Source organism: Arvicola amphibius, chromosome 2, assembly GCF_903992535.2.
Source record: "Arvicola amphibius chromosome 2, mArvAmp1.2, whole genome shotgun sequence".
NCBI lineage: Eukaryota > Metazoa > Chordata > Mammalia > Rodentia > Cricetidae > Arvicola > Arvicola amphibius.
In genome coordinates, this window is record NC_052048.2 from 151,455,824 (window position 1) to 151,476,221 (window position 20,398).

General features: G+C 39.5%; 1 protein-coding gene across 1 annotated transcript in view; it reads right to left on the reverse strand.

Moving 5' to 3' along the window:
- Cdk6 (cyclin dependent kinase 6) overlaps nucleotides 1–20,398 on the reverse strand; it is a 175,907-nt gene that overhangs the window by 145,492 nt on the left and 10,017 nt on the right. The gene's annotated exons all lie outside the window — the stretch shown is intronic.

The following is a 20,398-nucleotide window of genomic DNA, read 5'->3' on the forward strand; positions in this document are numbered from 1 at the left end:
AAATAAGGGGCTGAAGAGATGGCTCAGAGGTTAAGATCATTGCCTCCTCTTCCAAAGGTCCTGAGTTCAATTCCCAGCAACCACATGGTGGCTCACAACCATCTGTAATGGGGTCTGGTGCCCTGAAGGCATACACACAGACAGAATATTGTATACATAATAAATAAATAAATAAATATTAAAAGAAAAAAATTAATAATAATAAAAAGAGTGTGCCCTGTATTTCTGGAAAGAGCTTGTGCCAAGTCTGATAAATTAAGTGTGTGTGGGGGGGGGGGGCGGGGTCAGGCTGAGTAATATTCTTCTGGGTCCAAAAAGAGGTGTGATAACGAAGTAAAAATGTTTGGGTTTTTTTGGGTGGGGGGGGATTGGCTCATGAAATAGTTCTGAAGACAATTCTAAAGAGTGAAAATATTTTGCTCAATTAAAATGGGACTAGACCAATTGGACTGCCTCCCATGGGACAGGATTTATTTGCTCATCATCACGAAAGTTCTGCTACAGCATTTTTCATTTGTCTCATTATTTTTAAGTCACACTGTCCTTTTATTAAACATATTCCATTTTCTAAGGCGTAAACTTTGAATAGATTACTCCATTTCCCTTTATGCTTCTTTTCCTCAGTAACTGTCCTGACGTGTCAAATGTTTTATTATCAGAAGGGTGATTATTCTCCCCTCCCCATTTTCCAAAGAGGGAAGCAATTTGCTACTATTTAATTTAAACCTACCCATAAATCCAAGGAATGTCTGGCTCCTGGAAGGGAATAACAAGGCCCAGAATCTATTAAAGTGTGAGCCACGGCCTTCGGAGAGCAACTGATACTCAGTGTATATTTCAGTTCATTTGGCTGTTGCAGAGTATCTATTCAGATACAAACTGATGAATGAAGGGACTTCAAACCAAAACTGGATCAGAAAATGTTTTTGATCAACGTATTTTGCTCTTTCAACATTCTGAGAACTGTTCAAGGAACAAAAATCTCCCTGAAAGAAAGAAAAGTATATGGCAAACCAGGCTCACGTAGGCCTTGTACTGGCTTTGATTACAATGTTGTCAACACAATGGAAGACAACTGGCATATGCCACAACGCATATTTCAATCACATTGCTTCTTCCAAATCTCGATCTCAATATGCTGAAAGCCCCCTTTATTAAAATGCCCTTCAAATGTCCTAAAGCCTAAAAACAAAGGTCTCGGTATTTTAACTGAACCACTTTTTCAAATGTCAAAGATCTACAGATTTTTATATTATGCATGTGGAATCAGTGTGCAAACATTAGATTCAAGCATTGGAATAATAAGTGTTTTTTGTTAGCAACTATTTGTCTCTTAGCGAATAATACCATACTGCCAAAGCTGTGCTACTCTGCCACAGAGGAGTTATTTGGATCTATGGTGACTACGCAGAAAACCTCTGGAACTAAGACAGAAAAATTCACACACAGAGAGCAAGGCTATCTAAGAGAACAATAGCAACACAAGAAGCAGATACTGATGTGAGAACTCTGTATGTGCTCGAAAGGAAGGGAGGGAGGGAGGGAAGGAGGGAGGGAGGGAGGGAGGGAGGGAGGGAGGGAGAGAAGGTAGGGAGGTGAGTGGAAAGAGAGAGAGAGAGAGCAGAGAGGAGAGAGCGCTAGAGAGAGAGAGAGAGAGAGAGAAGAAAGAAAGAAAGAAAGAAAGAAAGAAAGAAAGAAAGAAAGAAAGAAAGAAAGAAAGAAAGATTCCCCATTTAGGGTATTTAATGTTTTTGTCACAGAGATATTTTTAAGTAGAAAAATGTAAGTCTACAAAAGTAAGTTGTATTTATACCTGTTCTCAAGTTATATAGATATGCATTAGATCAATACACTCCTCCTGACTTTACAATTAGAAGATGAAGCAAACTTAGCTGTGTCTCACCTTAATGAATCAGATAAGTAACTCTATGAAATCAGGCCTTTCGCTGACGTGTTGAGATGCCAAGATGATGATAAACCAGACAGTTTTAGTCTTTCTGTCTTCCTAATCATTCTCATAAAATTTGAAGAAAACTGTAATGACTAAATACATGAATCTTTATTATAAGCACCATGACTGATTGCTTTGATGTTTCACCTATCTGTCTATCTCTGCTACAGAGACACAGTATGTTTTCAGAAAGGAAAATCCAGCTGGAAATTGCAGGACATTTTTTTCCCTGGAGGTATTCCAAAGAAAATGATCTACTTAAAGACAATGTCTCACTATGTAGCCTTGGTTAGCATGAAACTCTCTATGTAGACCAGGCTGGACTTAGCTCACAGAGATCCTTCTGAATGCTAGGATTAAAGCTGCAGACCATCATACCCGGCCTTCTCTACCAAAAAGTTAAAGCCTCAAATGATTGTATTTTTGAGCCTATTTAATGTTTAAGTAAAAATAATAGGAAACCAAAATATTCCACTTGTAGAGTTAAATGCATCAAAGGATACGCCAATCAGTTCTCTCTTGGAGCTACCTTTTAAGTTTCCTAGAAGTTGTTTCAAAGAAAGAGACACAAAAGCACCCACAAGCAGAACATGAGACAGGTAGCAGGTGGTTCTGGAACCAAACTAAAGGACAAAGTCTAATACTGAAGTAGGGAAAGGAACGTCTGAGTGTGAGGACGAGCCTGAGCTGGAAACTGAAACATTACATGCCAGGACAAGGAAGCAACTGAGAACAAAGAAACTAATAAACACTACAACTTTATCAAAGCAAATTCTAGAAAAACACACATTGGCCATTGCAGCTAAGTCTGATCACAGATGAGGGAGTTTGTTAGACAACCTTTCTTCCCTAAATCAAAATGGATGCACTGGGCACCGATGCTGAGGCTAACGGACATCAAAGTTATTGACCCTCCATTCTCCCTCGAGGACTCCCAATTCTCAAAGCAAATGACCTCCCTGTAATAGGGCTTTCCACATGGTGAAGTGTGGGAGGAGACAAAGCCTAGGCCGGTATGACCCAAACACATTCAAGAACTTCAGCATTTACTGGAAAAGATTATAGTCATGGTTTTGGTTTCAAGCCTCAGGATTTTTTGTGAGGCTCGCAGGAATGTGTCATCCGAGTCTTTCAATCCCTCTACAGCTAAGAATAATTCAAGGTTTTAGTTGTTAATCCAGGCATGCAGCATGCCAATTATCAGAAATGACAGAAGGTAAGGGGCTCGGGGAGACAACTTAGTTGTAAAGTATCTGCTGTTGCAAAACACGAGGACCTGAGTTTGGAAACCTCAAAATAAAAATTAAATTTATCTCCAGCAACGTTGCTTGAAGCGGGTTCTGTTGAACTTGTCCATGTTGGGCTTCATGGTCTAAGTTGATGAGGGTGGCTGACCAGGCCTCTTTCTCAGCACCCATATAAAGACAGAGTATGGTGTCAAATACCTGAACACCAGTAACTGTGGAGGCAGGAGGCCTACTCACTGTCTGAGTTCAGTGGAGATCCTGTCTAAAAACACAAAGTGGAGAGCATCCAAGAGAGAGACTTTGGTATATGTACTCATGCATATGTTCCAGCACACAAATGCACCACCCATAATAGAAGATGAAATATGCACTCATGCATGTGGTCCTGCACACACAAATGCACCACACATGACAAGCAACAGTGACGGGCATGAGACAACAAGCCACAACACAGCCAGGCAATTAGACTTCTCAAGGCAGGAGTGACCACTGTTAGCACTGAAGTTTCCAGAAAGCTCCTAGGGAGCCAAGTTTAACCTCTGCAGACAAATGAAAAATCAATCAGGTAAAGTGAAAAACAGCAGGCAATTCTTAGAGGAACAGACACATGAGCAGGCCGCTGGAGCAAGCAGTCAGGCCCCCGTGAGATGCAGAGGCAGGTTTATGTACAATAGGAGGAATGTGTAGGACAGTTCTAGATAACTGAGGAAAAAAGAAACTTACAGAATGGTAGATACATTACATGGAAGGAAAGTATTCCACAAACTACAAGACAGTTACTGTGTTAAAAAAAAAAATGAAGAAAAGTGAGTCATCTGGTTCTCTACTAAGGAAATGCTAGCTAGAATAGGGAATGGCACCACGGACACCGTAGGGGATACCTATAAAACATGGTTAACGTAATGACATAGCAGTTTCATGTCTTGTGACTTGATAGAAAGGATCGACACTTGGGGATGAGGTTGGACACACACAGACTCTGTGTGTGTCAATCTGTGAGTATGTCTGTCTCTCTCTTTCTTTTCTCTCTGAGTGTTCATCTTTCCCTGGAGGAGATGGCTCCATTGTCAAAGTGCTACACAAGAATAAATCCTGAGTTCATGCCTTGGGATGCACATAAAAAGGTAAACAGCTGAGTAATATTTGCAATTCCAGTTTGGGGGTGATGGAGACCCCTGGCTAGCCAGTAGCCAGAATAGTGAATCCCAGACGCAGCAGAGACTGTTTCAGCAAACAGGGTGGATAGGTAGTGCCTGAAGACTCAAACCCAAAGTTAACCTCTGTTCCCGATGAACATGTGGACACATGCACACGAAGGAGTGCACATCCCCAAACAAGGGAACGTGAAGCCTATACTAGCCATTTACAACATCAGTAAGTTTCCATATGACTCAACTTAATTAATTCTGAGTCACTGCTTCACTGATTGTTTTATTGCCTCATATGAATTAATGCCATTTTATAAACGGAGCCATTAAAAGGAAACTTACAAAAATCATCAGCCTCTATGATGCACGAAGGCAATTATGAGCAATGTCAATCTGAGTAACCTTAAAAACTAATCAAAAACCCACCCCTCATTTCCTACCAGCATTCAAATAGAAGAAATTCAAAAATTCAATGACTGGCAAAATAAAAAGGTCAACAACCAACAACCCCTTGACTTCTAACCTTCATACCCAGAATTTCAGCTACAAACTACAGTCTCAGGAAACCTCCAATTTCCAACCCTTTCTGTGGGTTTTCATTTTCTCGTCACTGATGAGAACAGAAAACACTAAAGTTGGGAATGTTGATATTTCTGATATCAGAGTATTAACTGGTGTTAATTTTCCTAGTCTATACCAAAGACCTTTAAGTATTTTTGCCTTCTATAAATTGATATTAAACAGTACCCTTGCAATACTTGGTACTGTCAAATTTTAAATTTTGTTTGCTGTAGAGAGCTGTCTGTTACCCATGGTATCTATCGGAGACAGCACAAGTATCTCTTCCCAGCTGCGACAGGTGGAATGTCCAGAGACTACCCAGCATCCCCTGGGGGCTCAGGCATTCCTAGTTCAATACAGCTGCTGCAATGGAAACTCGGGAGCCAAATTCATACTCGTGCAATCACAGGTTTAAAGACTAAACAAACAGAAGAACGGCATAAACAATTAGGGACAGTTTATAATTTCTTCACCTTTAAGTACACATTGCCTTTTCTTTTAACTCAGAGAGCTGAACTCCCAATAAAAGATAACTGGTCACATAATGAGAAAGTAGACTCGCTAAGGCTGCTATAGCTGGGCAGAGGCCAAGTAGGAGGCTGAGTCACTCAGCTACTCCCAGCAAGGCCTCACTTCCTGCAGTTCCAGCCACTCAGGATCAAAGAGACATCACTCTGGAGTCTGTCGTTTACGGCACTTGCTAGTGGGTTTATTATACGTAAGGTGTTTTCCAGGCAAGCGATCTTTCCTGCTCAGTAGTTTAAAATAAAAATCCATTTTCCACCATGTTGCTCTCACATTTTGTTATGAAGAGCCTGTTTTACCCACCAAGGCAAGTGGACTCAAGAGATCACCACAGCCAAGATTGGTAACACTCATCCACTCAATTTCAATTCCTGGCATCTCCTGTTCTAAGAATATGCTGTAGTGAATAATAGAGAGCATTTTATATGATTAAAACAAAAACAAAAGGAACTGCCCCCCCTTACATCTTCTAGTGCATTTTTAAACCTGTCTGCTAACACACAATGGCTCTGAAATGTAAACTTCAAAATGGCTTAAGACTTACTCTACAGCTTCGTCTTCATGACATGTGCAGTGTTTTGTTTGTTAAGGGCTAAGACCACAGCAATAAGCACAGACACAGCTGGTTCTCTCAGCCACATGAAAGAGAGCCAGTCCTACATAGGAGGTGTTTTCTCCACACCATACCTCAGATTCTAGAGCAGGCACTAACAGGAGCAAATCCATCTGTATGGGGAACCATGCAGTTGGTACTGCGTTGACCAAAACAGCCACATGGAAACAGAGGAGCCTGAGACAGGAAGACACACAGCAAGCACTAAGAGAAGGAGGCAGGACAGAGAGAGAGAGGAAATCTCAGAGCACTGGGATTAAAGGCGTGCACCACCACCATCAGGCTCAACAAAGAATTCTGAAGATCTGTCTACAACTATTAAAGATGCCTCTATTAAGAATGAACAGCTCTAAAGCACCCCTTTGTGGTCCCTAAACATTTCTGAGTTTTAACTTCTCATTATTTTCTTAACATTTCTACAAAAAGATAAAGCTAAACACAAAGCAGATTCATGTATGTTTGCCCACCCAAAACCTAGAGAAAGGAGATGGGGTGGGAAGGAAGACCATGAAGGAAGTGAGGACTTAAGCTGATTACCAAGTATCTATTGTGCTTACAGTTGTCAGTTTATATTTTAATAGCCGACAATTGTGTCTGTGGGCCGAGATAATAGGCAGGGTGAGCCGTGCATGATAACGCTGGTGATAAAAGCAACAGAAACTGAAGTAGATCAAAAGCTGCTAGCATACATATAGCACAATAGTTCGGCTAAACTGCATTCTTCTACACCAAGGCTGGTGTATGCCAGATGAATGTACTCAAGCTTCCCCAAAAGAAGCATGCAAGAAGAAAACAAGGAAATGCATGCTTATTCATGTTTTGGACAATAGGTTAACAATTTAGGACAGAACGCACTGAATTTCTGAGTTGTGCAATGTTGGTACCCGATCTATTCCCTTGAGCTTCTAGATTCCCCACTTCTGTTGAGTCCAAAGGTCTTTCTCCAAGTCAAAAGTTCCTGCCATAGTAACTTTTGCCTTTGAATTATATTATTATTTTTAAGAATAATCTGTTTTAAAATTTCCATGCTGGTTTCGTGTCATTTTTTCTTTTATCGACCTTCTGAATTTTCTTTCTTCTTTTCTTTTTCTTCTCATGTTTCATTAGTCTAGTATCTTAACTTCCTGCTTGACTTTTATTATTTTGGGAGTGAATAGAACAAAGATGATGGATGTCCTGGAGGACTTCAGGTGACACCTTACAAAATGAGCACTGAAATTAAACAGCTAACTGAGAAGAAGGCTGCAGTTCCACACACAGCCACCTGGCTCTGGAGCAGAGCAGAGGCACTGCAGGGTCTGAAGGTGGCCTAGTGCTGGTAACAGAGGCAGCACTCCAGTGAGGTCAGACAAGGTGTGCATGCACCATGCGTGGGATTACACCAACTAAGGATGCAGAAGAGCCCAAGCTGCATGATAAAAGCCCAGACTCTGTCCAGCAGGCAAGGCAAACTAATAAACTCTGCTCTGTCTCACATCCTCCCTTAGGAGTTAGTTTTCTTTTTCAAATGCACTGTCCCAGATTCTGCTGTGATTACATGTCCCTGCTTCTGTCTCTCTGTTTCAGGACACACAAACCCAAAACACTGAGCCTCTAACATGGCTATCTCAGCCTCTTTATTTTTCGGTCCACAAATGGATTCAAACAGCGAAATAGTATAACCAAATCAAAATACAACTGGTTTTGTTATTCCAATAGGCATGGAAGTCCTTCTTCCATCCATTATGAATAGAACTGTATAATTTGAATTTTACTTACTATGACCCACAGCAGACACCTAATTATAACTGCCATTTTATTGGAATTCAAATAAAGATAAGTCTTAGAAGTATCCTCTTTTAAGTATTTTAAAAAATCAAATAAGAGTTTTGGCCTTACATGTTATATTATTCTCGCTCTTAGATGGCTGAACTTACTTCCTATAGTATCTTTCTGCTTGTGTGAGTGTTAGTATGTTTTTCTACTATAGCTCAATAAACATGATATTCATCGAATAAGCATTAATTATAATATATAATATTATAATAAAAAAATTAATCAAAATATTCATTTTGAGGCTATGGCACAGCCTCAGAAGCTTAGTTTTAGGTACACAACACCGACTTTCAGACTCCTACAGCAGAATCTGAGAGCTCGCGATAAGAGGGATTTTTGTCTTGCCTATATTGGCACTCTCATTTGTGGCGGTTCCGAGGGCTCAGTCCTTAAGGTGCGAGTCGCCAAATGGTGTAATGTCACAGATGTGTCAGAAATACATAACTTTGTAAGCACCTTCTAGAATCTGGAGGTAAACAGTTTATTTAAGTACTTTACTGTGGAATCTGCAGGTATTCTGACAGCACAAACCAGCTTTATAACATGTCTATCTTAACCTACTATTACATTTTAGTCGTCAGCAGAGTGAAATTCGGAGCTCAATTCTGCAACAGCTTCTGAAAATCTCTTACTCTGGAATGAAGCTCTTCATGTAAGTTCTCAAGTATTTTGAGATTAGATGATTAGATGAACAACCAGAACATAGTCCATTTCCAGACAGTAGAACCAGTCGAGTAAATAAAAGTATGTTTCTGAGTAAAAGACACTGAAATAACTACATTATTTACCGCACACTTTCAGTATGATTATGTCACATGACTTCTTCAAAGCTGAATTTTCATTTGAATTATGTTCACAAAAAGATCATGGCTTTTCTGTCAGGTTTTTGCTTCTGCTTATTAGCAGATGGCTAAAGGGACAGACATTCTTCTAATTCATGAAGCCTCAGTCAATATGAAAACACACAAATACATTTAATAGTAAATACTGGCTTTTTAAATAAAGCCACTGTGATGGCTAGTCCTCAACTTGACAGAATTACAGTCCCCTTGGAGACAGGCCTCTGGGTTTTCCGGAAGGAGAATACCTTGATGACATTCGTTGACATGGGAAGTTCCATCTTAACCAGGGGATCCTGGAAGAAACAAAAGCATTCCAAGCACTAACAAGCTTGCATTCATCCCGGTCTGCCTTCTCATGCGGATGTGATGTGACCACCCTCTTCCGGCTCCCGCCGTCTCGACACCATCACCAGGATGGACTGTATCTTGAACTGTATGTTAAAGCAAACGGGTCCTTCCTTCCTTAAGTTGCTTTTGGCAGCATATTTTATCACAGCAACAAGAAAGATTTTAGCCATATTCTTGCTATAACATTACTAATTTATTCACTTACAGTGCAGACTTACAACTAAATATTTTAATAAAAATGTATTTCTAAAGAAACAATATATCCAGATGTTTAAAATATTTTAAACAAGTATCAACAGAGAAACTGTAAGTGAGCACCTGTGACTGATGCACGACAGCCTGCAGAGTTGCAGGGAAACCTGAATTCTCACCTCTTTCTGCGCTCACCACTAACACAGAGTCTGGCTAACATCTTTCGCTAGTCTGAAATACAAAGTTAAGGAGTAAAAGCCATCTGACTTTACCAACAGTGGGCCTAGTCTGGATCAACTAGAAAATGACAGGGACCTTCAAAGCAGATCCAAGATTTCCATAGCTTGCTGTGTCACTGGTCACTAAGACTTTGGTAAAGCTTAAGATGCAAACTCTAGAGACGTTTGAACTCCATCTCCTTCCACTTTTGTTTGTTAATAGTTTGCACAGAAGGAATAAAGACCAAATGGATTACAGCAGGACTGTCCCAAGAGGTAGAGATATATTTACTTACAGCCCAGGGCCAAATCTATTTCCTTAAGCAGAGTCCACTGAAGAACACACAGTACCTGGTGCTGTGCTAAGAAGAATAGTTCATCCTAGCATTAATGAATCAAAAACAAAAAAAGAATAACTGAACATTTCCTTTTATTATTAAAAAAATGATTCTAAGAAACCTTCAGCTTGGACCAAAGTCATCTGATGCCAGCCTGCAAAGGGAACGCAGGAAGTGCTGAGCCATCAAGAGTACACACAATCCAACTGTCAGCACCTCTGCTGCCAGATTCAAAGGAAAGCCTCCTCCCCACCTTGCCACTCTTCTTTCTCTTGCTTAGGGTCCACTGTGGAATGCTGAATACAGGCACAACAACAAACAACTTCAGGCATATGCCTCCACACATCTAATAACACATAATCTATGTGTGGATGGAGACATATTCGATTATTTTCCATAACCCATATGTACACACATATGAAGTCAATGCCAGTCCATGATCAACAGAATAAATATACTAAGAAGCAATCAGACCTTGCAGTTCTAAAACAGTCTGCGTGTGGGAGACAGCTGTTTGGCACAGGGTCTGCAAATGTGACAAGTAGTTGTTTTCTTCAATGCAAGCTACAACTGTTTATGTATGCATGTACGTGTGTGTGTGTGTGTGTGTGTGTGTGTGTGTGTGTGTGTGTGTGTTCATGTGTATGTTTGATATCCTGGGTTCAATCCCCAGCACCAAAACTAAAAACGTGTTGTTTATTTTTATCAAAATTAAATTATTATACCTCTTTTTCAACAATAAAACATGAAACAGTGCTCACATCAAAATTTAGTATCTTTTCCAGCAGGCAGTTTATACTCATTTAATCAGTCAAACATTTAACAGTCAAATTCAAATGATCTTTGCATGAATGAAACGTTTGCCATATTAGAAAATTGTATAGAAAATTATACCCTAAGTTGAGGTGTGTGGTCTACTCATTTAGAACTCTTTTTCTGTAAAATGGGATAACAATCCTACCCTAGCTTCCTTTCTGTTACTATGAGAATGGTGCTGAAGTAGACAACAGCCAAGATAAAAATATGAGGCATTTGGTAGGCTTGGGGTACGGAGGGAAGATGGCACTGACTGACTAGCCCAGGCTTGGCTTGAATTCAAGCTCTCCTGTCTGCTCATCCTCCACAACAGTGCTAAGATTACAGGCTGAAATGGCCATATCTGGTCTTCATTATATAAGTTTACTATTATTATTATTATTTAATGATGCTTTGTATCTGTATGGGTGCTGTCTATCCACCACATGTGTGCTAAGAGGGCAATGGATCCCCTGAACTGGAACAAATGGTTCTGAGCTGTCATGTGCATGTTTGGAATTGAACTCAGGTCCTCTGAAAGAGAAGTCAGTGTTCTTAACCACTGAACCATCTCTCCATCCCTGTTATTATATAATCTTTGAAAATAAAATTTGGGTTTTAGGGCTAGCTCCTATGTGTTTTATTAAAGACACTCAATAATTCCTCAGGATTTGAAATGTTTGTCACTTAGGCTAGGAACACAAGAGAAAGTAAAGCCTAGGATAGTAATAGTAAATGAAACAGATTTCAATACTACTGCATTATGCAAAGATACAATTCTTTATAAAGCAATTACAGACAATGAAAACAAACAAGATCCCACCAAAACATTGTGCTGAGTGGCTGAGGAGGACAGCCAACCAGTCACACAATTCATTACTAGCCAAGCATAAAGCTTCTGACTCCAGAGACCTACTGTGTTCTATCACATGACTCCAGAGACCTACTGTGTTCTCTCGCATGAACTCCAGAGACCTACTGTGTTCTCTCGCATGACTCCAGAGACCCACTGTGTTCTCTCGTATGACTCCAGAGACTACTGTGTTTCTCTCGCATGACTCCAGAGAGCCACTGTATTCTCTCGCATGACTCCAGAGACCTACTGTGTTCTATCACATGATTTCCAGAGACCTACTGTGTTCTATGGCATAACTCCAGAGACCTACTGTTTCTATCGCATGACTCCAGAAACCTACTGTGTTCTATCACATGACTCCAGAGACCCAATGTTTTCTCTCGCATGACTCCAGAGACCTACTGTGTTCTCTCGCATGACTCCAGAGACCTACTGTGTTCTATCACATGCACTCAAGAGACCTACTGTGTTCTATCACATGACTCCAGAAACCTACTGTGTTCTATCACATGACCTCCAGAGACCCAATGTGTTCTCTCGCATGACTCTAGAGACCTACTGTGTTCTCTCGCATGACTCCAGAGACCTACTGTGTTCTATCACATGATTCCAGAGACTACTGTGTTCTATCGAATGACTCCAGAGACCTACTAGGTGTTCTATCGCATGACTCCAGAGACCTACTGTGTTCTTATCACATGACTCCAGAGACCTACTGTGTTCTATCACATGATTCCAGAGACCCAATGTGTTCTCTCACACGACTCAGAGACCTACTCTGTTCTATCACATGACTCCAGAGACCTACTGTGTTCTATCGCATGATTCCCGAGACCCAATGTGTGTTCTCCCACATTTCTTTGGCACTTAAAGAGGTAAGAAGCATAATGTGTTCATCACATAAAACAAAGCATGAGACCTCATCCAATTTCACTCCTGGAGATAACATAATATTTTATTTAGTGCCTGACATATATATCTTTTGCTGCCAGGGCTTTAAATGTACGCTCAATTTTTTTTCATGCATTCCCACATTCAAACTTATCAACTGAGATACCTTTCCAAGAGTACTGGGTATAGAAGAGTATTTGAATGAAATCTCAACAATTTGTTCTGCTTTACTCAATTATTTTTCATAGCACATGTATACATATGAAGTTGAGGCCAACCATAAGCAACATAATCAATTCTAGACTGTTACGTGAAAGAGCAAATCAGACTTCTGAGCTTACGAACAGGTCTGCAGCTGGGAGACAGTTGTCTAGCATAGGATCAGTTGACATGAACAGGGGACAGTTTTCTTCAATGCAAGCTACAAACAATCTCATCCTTAATCTGTGATCCAAAATCCTCCCAGGCCTCTCCCAATAATACTGAAGAAAGCTCATGTAATTCATAGTAACTTGGGATTTGAGCATCTTCATTAAATGTAAAAATGAGACAAAGAGTGTTCATTAGGGACCCAAGAGTCCTAAATACTTTAGAGTGCCAATCTAATACCTGCCAGAATCCACTTATTTATCAGAATTACTAAGTAATAATAGTAAAAGGTGAAGGAGGTGAAAATCAAGGATGCAGAAAGCCAGGAGAGAAAAAGAAATGGAATCAATCCTATATAATATTGCTTCTTGTCTCAAACAAACAGAAAATGCATCAAAGCTTCCGTCATTGAGGACGTTGGCTCTGTTCCCAACTGCTCTCCATCCACAGCTAAGAGCAGTGAGGACATTCCCAACTCTGACTGCCAAGTTAAAATGAAAACGTTCTTAGTCTTGAATGATTGAGGTGGTTTTCTTTAATCAAATTAGAGCAGCCAAATGTTCCTTCAAAGGTAACTGTCTACACTGCAGCTGTATGCAAACTACCACATCAAATGTGAGGGGAAAGAGCAATAGAATTGTGTCCTTACAGTACTGAGCGAGCTGCAGAGATGGAGAAACAAAAGCATCAGTACAGCCCAGAATTACATTCACAGGGAGCTTCCAGAAATGTGCTGACTTCACAAGCTCTGAACAAAGTACTGAAACTTCCAGTATATAATTAGCTATTTAAGGGAGGAGAGAACATGGGGAAATTCCCCCTTTAAAAACAGCCACGCAGCAATAGATACCTTGAGTCATTTACCCTGGCGACCAAAGCCTAAATGAGAAACATTAAAAGACCGGCTGAGAGACTTTCTTGAAAAAAAATCTCATAGACCTTGCTTTTTCACTTCCTGTCTCTATCAAAAACACACCATGATGAGTAAACCTGAGTGTGCAACAAGCTTTAGTTGAGTTGGCAATGATTCATTTGCAAGCAGAATTTATTCTTTTAAATCATCAGACATGGGAAATTCCTGCAATGAATTAATATATAATTACTTCTCTAAGTTTTCTAGCTTGATTCCCTTAGGAAAAATAGGTTTGTCAACATTCCAAATATGATGTCATATTATCTCTTGCATGTTAAGAGTTTACACCAGCTGTTGGCTTTGAGATGGTGTATTAACAGTATGAAACCTACAATATGAGAGGGAACTCGGACAGCAGGTGCAACAGGCATGGAAAGAATAGGCCAATGTTTGTTCTACACTTACGAACTCTTTCCAGATGATAATACTGTCTTACAAGCAAAGCAGCACACTCAGAGAGCTGGGAGCTGAAGGACAGCTAGGGCTTAGGGACAGCAAGCAGTCTTTCAAGTTCCCACTGTGAAAAGGACAGAGCACAAGAGCAATGCTGCTAAAGCCAACACCAGGTCTCCTCACCAAGAGCAGCAATGAAATAAACTAAGTCTTGGAAATATCAAGCTGAACCTTAACCCAACACAGCTGCCTAGTACAGACACAACACTCTTTAAAGCACTTATCAACGTAACACAACATTTAACCTTCAACACAAAAAAAGTTATGTGGATGTACAGAAAAGTGTGGGCTGCAATTAAGAGAAAAATCACTCCTTAAAAGTAAACTTAGAAGTGACATCATTTATACAATAGCAAAGATATTAAAGTGATTATAGATATTTTAATCACACTTAAAAGACTTAAAGGAGCCGGACAGTGGTGGCGCACGCCTTTAATCCCAGCACTCGGGAGGCAGAAGCAAGGCGGATCTGGGTGAGTTCGAGACCAGCCTGGTGCACAAGAGGTAGTTTTAGGGCAGGCTCCAAAGTAACAGAAAAGCCCTGTCTCAAAAAACCAAAAATAAAAAAAGCAAGTAAACAAACAACAAAAAAAAAACCCAAAACAAACAAAAAAAGACTTAAAGGACAAAAACAACTAAAACAAGGCAAAAAATGACGAGTAGGTTTCAAAACAAACTTTTGGCAGAACAAAGGAACTACTCAGATTTTAAAAGAACTAAAATTATACAGAATATTTTTCAGATTACAACAGAATTTAATTACAATGAAAATATTTGTAAATCTTTATCTGCTTAGCAATGTAAAAATCTACAGGTCAAAGAGAAGCTACAAGAGCTTTAAAATATTCTGAACTGAATGAAATGAAACTACCACACGCTAAAATTTATAGGAAGCAAATATAACAACATAAGTGCTTACATTAAAATATTGCTATCTTAAGCTAAAATAAAAGACAAGTAAGTATTAAAAGGAAGGGGGCAGCAAATAAATGCCAAAAATAAAAACAAAAGAAATCAATGAAACCAAAGACTGCTTAAATGAAGATAAAAATGACAAAACAAACAAAAACCCACAGAAGTGGGCTGGAGCAATGGCTCAGTGATTAAGAACACTGGCCGCTCTTCTACAGGACCCAGGTTCAACTCCCAGCACCACATGAAAGCTTCCAATTGTCTGTAATGCTCCAGTTCCAAGTAAAACAACACCCTTACCCAGATATACGTGCAGACAAAAATAAAAATACAATAAAAAACGCACAAAACAACAAAAAAGAAGCAGCAATTATTAGCATTAGTAATGAGAGAAGGGACTAGAGATATTTAAAAAGTAAAAAAAAAATCACTAAACTCAAATTCTTGATGGAATATACACATTACATCATAAACCCCTAGAGAACATGTACTACAAAATATGATCCATCCTACAGCAACTTACAACCATTAAAGAAATCAATTTTGTAGTTTAAAACAAATACAGAATGATGACAATTAAAAAGACTCACACAACCTACAGTAGGAAGGACGGAAAACTTACCACATTGCCAATAGAAATGATATAACCAGTTTGGAAAAGTTTGGCAGTTTCTTTTAAAATTAATCACACTTTTACCATGCTAATTATCAACTCACTTCTAGATGTCTGCCCCAGAAATGAAAACGTGTCACATCAGTGCAAAAATCCATACATGAGAAGTCATAGAAACATCATTCACAAGAGCTCTATTCTGGTAACAATACCAATTGACAGGTGAATGAATAAACAACTGTGGTAAAATCAGGCAATGGGAAAGAATGTTCATTCTATTGACAGAGTCCACAACAAGAATGAATCTCAAAAATATTTTCCATAAAAGCAAAAACAAAAAAACCCAAAGCAAAGCAAAATCATAACTGCTGCCACACACACACACACACACACACACACACACACACACACACACACACACACGAGCCTGCTTCTTGATTCCATATATAGGAATCTCAAGGAAAAGAAGGGTAGACAACGATAGGAAGAAAAGCTACCAGGAGTCCAAAGGGGTGAAGGCACTGACTTGCAAGGCTCTGAAATGGGGTGTTTTGGATCTTGATTATACTGGCAGTCACGTCTCACAGATGCTTAGCCAATTCAATGACATAAAACAGCGTAAGTACCACTTACGCATGGGATTTCTGAAGAACGCAGATTATGAGTGGAAAGAACAAGAAAAAATACAAAGACAACCATAAACTCCAGAGAGAAAAATGGTAGAAGACAGCTTTCCCTTGGATAAAAAGAGCACGCAAATCGGGCATGACTTTAAACAAGCGATGCCCAACGAGAAATATCTAAAGGAAGGCCTACAAAAGTCCTAATGAGTTTCAAAGTTAAACCTGTACATAGAAGACAGAAACACCAACTATTTAGCCCTGTGTTGAACTCTCTTTCATATGTTACCATTTTGCAGCAGAGGAGAGAGTTAGGGATAGACTCTTCTCCTGGGATCAAGATGGGGTGCAGCACAGTGAACCATAGCAAACTTGATGCTGTGGGATGCTGTTCAAAATTATTGTATGAAATAAGGATGTCAAAAATTTAAAAAGCAACAGATGAAGGAAATTAAATTCTCATCTTTAGGTTAGGAAGCCCAAAGTGTCTGGAGTTTAATATCAACATACAAAACTAGCATATTTTAGATTTATGGAGGTAGCTACCAGGAGAACCCAAGACACTGTTAAGAAGTCGTGTGTGGAGAGTGCTGGGAGTACAAGTGGCGGGTGGGAGACAAATCATTTTGGCTTTTGTTGTTTGCCATTTAATCATATGCATTTCTGAATGAGTACCATGTACCGATGTCACGGCTACAGAAAAAGGCTGATTGTATGAAGAGGTAGCCAGTTTATTATCAATGATCCTACTATAGTAAGATTTCATCACTTTATCCACTTATTTACTTGACAACTACCTAACAAAATACCTGCAGGACATCATTCTACATACAGGAAGTAATACAATGATAGAATGATTAGGACTCTCGCTCTCTTGCAAATCTTACTCTAATGGCAAGCATATAACACACATTAATTCTTACAAGAAATAACTAAGTGGGCAATGTGTTAACAATTTAAACCATTTAACAATCACTAAAATAAGATCCTCAAGAAAAGCAACCAAACAATTTGACTTATTCCTATAGAATTCTGAGGACACTCTGATTTTTTGTTTGTTTGTTTTTGTTTTTGGAGACAGGGTGTCTCTGTGGCTTTGGAGTCTGTCCTGGAACTAGCTCTTATAGACCAGGTTGGCCTTAAACTCACAGAGATCTGCTTGTTTCTGTCTCCCAAGCACTGGGATCAAAGGCATGTGCCACCACCGCCCTGCTCACACTGATTTTATTCATTAAATAAGCATGAGCTGATAGGATTCATCAACATGGTAGAATTTTCTATTCCTTTCAGATTCCATGCTACATCTGGGAATTTTGAGACCTAGTTACTGGCCCAGCTTCTTTCCTGCATCCTCAACTTAACAGTGTTTTCCATCATCCCTCATTTGCGTGCATGTATTTCAGAAACAGTCTCATCCTAGGCCAGTCTCCGTTGTCTAGTGATAGATTCAGCTCTTTATTTTGTCAACTAAAGTAAAACATAGACCACTTTTAATAAATTTGCTGCCCTTGATTCATCTCGAAAGCCAGTAGCCAGTCAGCTGGCCTTCCTTCTTCCTTCCACGGGATCTCCTGCCCGGCAGGTTAGTCTCCGACTTGCTATATTGCAGAGACTGGCTTTGAACTTCCAATCCTCTTACCTCAACCTCTTTTAAGATTATAGGCTTATGCTTCTATGACCTGTTGGATTTCTAGATCTGGGATTTGGAATTTGTACCAGTGGATTCAACTGTATACAGATCTTGCTGGAATCCATCACTCCAAGCCAGTCAGAAGTAGAGAGTAAAATTCTAAGACTTTGCCCCTGCAAAGTTGGCATCATGATAGTTTAAAAATCCAGAAGTTCGCCGGGCGGTGGTGGCGCACGCCTTTAATCCCAGCACTCGGGAGGCAGAGGCAGGCGGATCTCTGTGAGTTCGAGACCAGCCTGGTCTACAAGAGCTAGATCCAGGACAGGCTCCAAAGCCGCAGAGAAACCCTGTCTCGAAAAAACCAAAAAAAAAAAAAAAAAAAAAAAAAAAAAAAAGAAAAAAAAAAAAAAAAAAAAAAAAAATCCAGAAGTTCATTAAGTTAAATCACAAAAGTTAAAATAATTTAGAATGACTTGTGGGATGTTACAGTTTTTGTGTAAAAATGTGTTATTTCAAAGATTATATATATCACATATTCTTTATTCACAATTAGCTCTGTAAAACCTTTTATTCAGCTTTTCAAATCTGTATGTCTTGGCTCTTAAAGGTTCAACGAGATAAGAATTTCATTTTTACCATTCTTCAGCATTTTTCTATAAATGCTATAAAAGTTCTATAGGGTTAGGATACATACTAGATCACCTAAAACTCCAAACCTGAGACAATAGATTCGCTTAGTCTCCACTCAATGTTTTAAATACTGTATTGTTTGGGATCAGAGAGATGCCTCAACAGCTAAGACCCTTTGTTCTTCGTGCTGAAGACTCAGGAGTAGTTTCCAGCACCCACATCGCAGCTCCCACCCATCTGTAATTCTAATTCCAGGAGATCCCCCACTCTCTTCTGGCTTCCACAGGCAACAGGCATGTACATGGTGCACATATATACACACAGTCAAAACAAATAAGTCCAAAAATAATTACAAGTAAATAAAAACATATTCTTTAAAAGTTAGTACACCAAAGATTAAAAATCTGTCCTTGAAATAGTCTTTTGTTTTTCTTGTTTAGTTGCTAAGTAAGTGGCAGCACTACTGATGTAATACTTGCATGCCTTTTAAAACCAAAAGTGTGCTAGGAAAATGAAGTATTTTATAGAAACTGTTAGGAAGGAATACCCACCACTAAGATTAAGATAGCGCTTATCAATAAGAAAGTGAGAAAAAAGGGAGGGTTTACTATAATGAGTGCCGCTGAAAAGAGCCTGGCTTCCTTCTCACAGCGCGTCCTAAAGACTTAAGGACAGTGTAGAACAATGCCAGAGCAGCTATGTGACAGGAAGAGACTCTGAAATTAAGCAGAGGACCTCAAGTGTGTTACAGAAAATGAATAATTCAATCTGAGAATTTAGGATTTGAAGAAGGTGAGCGTGTGGGTGAGACGGCACTTGCTGCCAGCCTTGACGATCTGGGTTCAATTCCTGGAACCCGCATGGCAGAAGGAGAGAATCAACTCTTCCCAGGGGTCCCCAACCTCTATACGCATGTGTGGGTGCCCATCACATACACACAAAAATGCCAATAAATTAGTGTGGAAAATTAAAGAAGAGCTAGCAAGCAAAGAATCAAGTAAATCACTGAGCTATTTTAGAACATGAAACACAAAGGAAATCAGGGTCCTATCTGCGAGACCTCCAGAGGGTCTACAGACTCTCACACGGAATAATAGGATTCTACTAACAGACTGGGTTAACGAGATGCAACACTGGGCAAATTCAACATTAATTTTCAACACAGATTAAAGATTTTACTTTACTACAACACTGAATCCATTCATGCCATCACAAGGAGTGGCAGAGCATGAAATACATACTTCCAGTTCATTTGTGCAATTGGCAGTTTCCTCCATAAAATTATAGTTTCTGCTTGAGGACAGGAGTTAGTTTTGCTAATAATTTCCATTTTTCTACAATCTGACCTTTTAATAGTTTCATTTGATTATGTCAACCCACTAATGTCCAAAGTATAGGAATAACTTCCTCCTTTATTATTGAGAAATGGCAACCAAGAAATATTAATAATTTACCCAAGATCACACAGCTAGTAAGTCGAGGACATAGGAAAAAAATTTCAAAGTCTTCCAACTCTTAGTCCATGAGTGGTATACTTCTACTGGGAAAAAGTCCAAGCATATCCAAACAATACTGGTAATAAAGAGTCTTCAAATCTCACTAATCATCCTGGTTGATCTTGCTGTGTTTCTGGAGGCAATTTTCAGGACACCATATCTTCATTTATAGGGTGGGATGGATGAGGACATTTCAGTGTGAGACCAATGGTGTAGAACTATTTCAACAAGAGGCTCAGCAATACACTCTATTGTCTCCAGCTCAGCAAACAAACCTCTACTGTCTCAGCTCTGCACAAAGACACCTCTACCGTCTCAGCTCAGCAAATACACCTCTACTGTCTCAGCTCTGCAAATACACCTCTACTGTCTCAGGTCTGCAAATACACCCTCTACTGTCTTAGGTCTGCAAACCAACCTCT